Source organism: Petaurus breviceps, unplaced genomic scaffold (genome assembly GCF_028583685.1).
Source record: "Petaurus breviceps papuanus isolate PSGF00001 unplaced genomic scaffold, PetGlider_PUasm1.0 225, whole genome shotgun sequence".
NCBI lineage: Eukaryota > Metazoa > Chordata > Mammalia > Diprotodontia > Petauridae > Petaurus > Petaurus breviceps.
This window is the reverse complement of record NW_027185889.1, coordinates 3,666,738-3,671,906: the sequence shown is the minus strand read 5'-3', so window position 1 is coordinate 3,671,906 and position 5,169 is coordinate 3,666,738. Positions and strand designations below refer to the sequence as shown.

Sequence of the window (5,169 nt, the reverse complement as noted above, 5' to 3'; positions counted from 1 at the left end):
CCCCAAAGCAAAGCCTCACATCAAGGTTTATATGGCCTTCTCCTGGCTCAGAGAATGTAACAACCTTCTTCACCCACTGCCTAATCACAAATTATCTCCTGAGAAACAAGCCTCCCACCACAGACTCCAGGTGCACTTAAGCCTAGGGGCAGGGAAGATCTTAAAAATTTACATTCGTATAACACTTAGATAAGGTCATACATGTCATTCAGAGCAAATCTGCAAAGGACACAAACCTAATCAATCATTCAATAAACATTTATTAAACACCTAAAATGTGCCAGGCACTATCCTAAGAACTGGGGGAAAGACCTAGGAGGGATGCATTTAGGATCCAAAAAGTTCTTTAGAAACTAGAAAATTAGACTAAATATAATGCCAGCATTTGACAGTCATTAATGTAGTCATACTTGGGTTCAAGAAATCTAATTTGTGGTAGAAACAGGACCTCTGCATGGCTCCGGCTTCCACCACTTCCAATCCATGTAAAAGGGGACTCTGAACAAACGTTGGAGCTACAGAACCCACAAAATGAAACAGAGAAGCTAACCTCCCGGTGAGGACAACCTGGCAGGCTGGCAGGAATCAGCCAGCACAGCACTCTGGGAGCCCAGGCCAGCCCCACACCAAGGTTTTAGCCCCAGGGTGGGCCTGACCAGCTGCCAGCTGGAGGGACTTCAGATCACCAGCAGCTGTGGCAGTGCAGAATTATCAACACATAGATGGTAAGGACAAAGTGAGATGTCAGTGCAGTGTGGACTTTGGGACCCAGTAATTGGGAGTGTGTTGGCCTCTTTCCCCTGGGGCGAGAAGCCACTGAGGGCTGCAACCTAGCCCCACCCTACTGGCAGCTTCAGCTCCTGGCCTGCAGAGTGTAGGGGGATCAAGTGATCAGTCTGAGGGGTAATCACTCTTGCTTTAACCTGCTTGGATCTGGATTGTAGTCTAGTATGGAGGTCCTGGGGTGTGGGACCAGCTTGCCAGAGTGTGTGGAGGCTTCAGAGAGGGCACCCAACTAATACCTCCCACAGCTGAGAAAACCCCAGCATTTGGAACGAAGATCCCCTGTCTGGTGGCAAGAGTCCTACTGTGGCAAAAAGCCCAGAAGTCAAGTAATTGAGTGGCAAAATGAGCAGATAAAGGAAACAAACCAAGCAAAGCAATCTAATATTAGACTCCTATTTGGGGGACAAAAAAGGATCAAAGCATGGAACAGGAGGAAGACAGTAAAGTCAGAACTCCTGCACCAAAAGCTTCAAAGGAAAATATGAGCTGGTTACAGGCCATAGAGAACCTTAAGAAGCAGATAAGAGAAGTGGAAGAAAAATTGGGAAGACAAATGAAAATGATGCAAGAAAATTATGAAATGAGGGTCAACAGCCTGACTGAGGAAAATAACACCTTAAAAAATAGACTAACTCAAATGGCAAAAGAAGCTCAAAAAGGCAATGAGGAGAAGAATGCCTTAAAAAGCCAAATATGCCAGATGGAAAAAAAATCTCAAAAGCTCACTGAGGAGAATCACCCTTTTGGAATTAGATTGGAGCAAATGGAAGCTAATGACTTTGTGAGAAATCAAGATGCTGTAAAACAGATCAAAACAAAAGAAAGAATAGAAGGCAATGTGAAATATCTCATTAGAAAAACCACTGACCTGGAAAATAGATCCAGGAGAGATAATTTTAAAATTATTGGACTACCTGAAAGCCATGATCAAAGAAAACCTAGAAACCATCCTCCAAGAAATTCTCAAGGAAAACTACCCTGATGTTTTAGAACCAGAGGGCAAAATAGAGGTTGAAAGAATCCATCGATCACCTCCTGAAAAAGATCCCCAAAAGAAAAATCCTAGGAGGTTCAGTGGGCTCTCTGGCAGAGTGGTGGCGAGCGCTTGTGAGAGCGGTGGCGGCGGGGGGTCGGCTGTGACATCGACATCGGCATCGGTGGAGGAGTAACTCAAGTTTTGGAGCAATTGGTATAGAAGTTCAGTTATGATGGACCATGCCAGATCAGCGATCTCCAACTTGTTTAGTGGAGAACCACTTTCATACACACGTTTCAGTTTGGCCCGGCAAATGGATGGTGACAGTAGTCACGTGGAAATGAAACTGGCTGCTGAAGATGAAGACAGTGGTGAAAACAACATAGAGAATAATCGTTCCCATGTCACCAAAAAAAAAAAACCTTTGGTGGAAACATCTGCTGTGGGATTATTGCTATTACAATATTTTTCTTGATTGGATTTATGGTCGGCTACTTGGGTTATTGTAAACAGCTAGAAAACAATGTTAAATGTTCAAATGATTCCAGCGGAGGAACAGAGCAAATTCAGGAAAGTGAAAAGGATGATTTACCAGAAGAACTTCCATTCGTGGAGCCTCAACCTTCATTATCTTGGAATGACCTAAAAAAATGGTATCAGACAGACTGAATGCTGAAAATCTTATTGAAGGAGTCAGCACATTGAGTAAGGATTATCCTTCTCATGAGGCTGGCTCCAAAGAAGATGAGATGCTGGGATATTTTATTTATCAGCAATGGAGGAACCTAAAAATGGACAAAGTTTGGAAAGATAAACACTATGTTAGATTACAAGTCAAAGGCAGTGGTCCCCAGAACTCAGTGACCATGTTGGATGAGAGTGGAAGCAGTGACACTCAGCATGTAAATGGTTATGTGGCATACAGTGACAATTCAACAGCAAATGGTACACTAGTTTATGCTAATTATGGCTCCAAAGAAGACTTCATGTATCTAAAGTCAAAAAATATTTCCATAGATGGATCTATGGTTTTACTTAGAGCTGGGGGGAAACTTTCTTTTGCGGAGAAGGTTGCAAATGCCCAAGCCTTTAAAGCAGTTGGTGTCTTGATTTACCTTGCCCGTTCTGACTTTGATATCGTTGAGGCAGATATTGTACCTTTTGGACATGCTCATCTAGGAACAGGGGATCCCTTTACACCTGGATTCCCTTCCTTCAATCACACTCAGTTCCCACCATCACAGTCATCAGGATTACCTAATATTCCTGTCCAAACAATTTCCAGATTTTATGCATCCAAACTCCTCAGTGAAATGCACCAAGAGCCCTGTCCCTCAAACTGGTTTCCAGATCCAGATCGTGACTGTAAGATTAGCTCAAAACTGAATGTGAGACTTACTGTCAACAATGTACTAGAAGAAAGAAAACTGCTCAACGTCTTTGCAGTTGTCAAAGGCATCGATGAACCAGATCGCTATGTTGTAGTAGGGGCTCAGAGGGATGCCTGGGGCCCTGGAGCTGCCAAATCTCTTGTTGGGACCTCTCTTCTATTGGGGATTGCTCGTGCATATTCTGATTTGGTCTCTAAAGATGGGTATAAACCCAGAAGGAGCGTTGTCTTTGCCAGCTGGAATGGTGAATTTGGATCTGTTGGTGCCCCTGAATGGCTAGAGGGGTACCTTTCCACATTGCATCTAAAGGCAGTCACTTACATCAATCTGGACACTGCTGTTGTTGGTTCAAAGAACTTCAAAGTCTCTGCCAGTCCGTTGTTGTATACACTCATCGAGAGAATCATGAAAGAGGTGAACTATCCAATTACAGGGAAGCCTCTCTTCCGAGACACTAACTGGATCAGTGCAGTGGAACCACTTTCAATGGAAAATGCTGCTTACCCTTTCCTTGCCTATTCTAGAATCCCATCAGTTTCATACAGTTTTTCTGAGAATATTCCTTACCGATATTTGGGCACCAAACTGGACACTTATGATAAACTGACAAAAGATATTCCTCAGCTGAAAGAGCTGATGTATGCAGCTGCAGAAGTGGCTATCCAAATGGTGATTAGGCCCACCCGGGACCATGAGTTGTACTTAGACTATGACAGGTACAATGAAGAATTGTTCAGTTTTGTCAGGAAGCTCTTGATGTACAAGTCAGAGTTAAAGAGCCTGAATCTGAACTTTCAGTGGATGTTCTCTGCTCGTGGGGACTTTAGCAGGGCTACTCATGACCTCACAAATGACCTGTATCGGTCAGATACTGCCAATAGGCTGGTTAATAGAGAAATCAACGATCGTATCATGAAAGTGGAATATAGCCTCCTCTCTCCCTATGTCTCTCCAAAGGAAACTCCTTTTCGTCATATCTTCTGGGGATCTGGCTCTCATACTCTTTCAGCTTTGTTGAACCATTTAAAACTTTTGAAGGCTAAAGACAATAACTTCAATGAAACACTATTCAGAAACCAGTTAGCCCTTGCCACCTGGACAATTCAGGGGGCTGCAAATGCACTGGCTGGTAATATTTGGGACATAGACAATGAATTTTAGATGGAATTCCCACAACTCATCTGCAACAATAAGGCAGAGTGTAGTCCTTAAAACATCACTGGTCTCCAATATTTTCAGCAGGATTATAAAAGTTAAAAGCTTTGTTAAGAGTTAAATTCTGCCTAGCAGTTAGTACAAGGTAGGTACTTGTACTTAATGCCAGGTGAATATTTTACATCCCTGCCAAATTGAACTCAGTCTCTTGAAAAATTGTTAAGACTTTTTCATTCTAGTTCATCTGTAGGCTCCAACTAAGGTTATTCGCAGTGTTCACTGCCTCTCAACTGATCCCCTTCACACAGCCAAAAGCAGTTGGGCACTACTGGCATTAATCCAACAACTGTTACCCTGAACATGGGAAGGAAGATGCCTATTGAGGACCTTAAGTACACTTTTAATATGTTTATCTCTTGCTGTTGACCAAGGGATAAGGTTATGAGATGTGATAATTCCCTTGCCTCTGAAACAGAGCCAGTCTGGGAGAACACCAGGGCTTCCTTGCCAGGAGTGTCTAAACAGGTCATTCACCTGTGCCAGGAGTGTCTAAACAGGTCATTCACCTGAAGCATGCCCTGGTGTGTACCCTAGAATTCTCCATGAAAAGAGGAGACTAGAAGCCAAAGAGCATTTTGATAATCTTTTTTCTGCTGTCTCCCCCACCTGTCCCCCTCCCCCCAAGAAAATTGGCTTTAGTGACTTTTCCATGCAGTCCTCTGAACTATGTCAGATTGATATGGACTATTGAAAAGATATCACTCTTGCTCAGTTTGTCAAATCTAAACTATATATTTGCCAAATTTTGGCCAAAAAGTTAACCTCACGGGAAAGCTTTCTGTTATTTGGCACTGAGATATA

General features: G+C 43.0%; 1 pseudogene; it reads left to right on the top strand.

Annotated features, from left to right (window-relative positions):
• Positions 1 to 1,908: 1,908 nt before the first annotated feature.
• Positions 1,909 to 4,836, top strand: LOC138166659 (transferrin receptor protein 1 pseudogene; annotated as a pseudogene).
• The last annotated feature ends 333 nt before the right edge of the window (positions 4,837 to 5,169 follow it).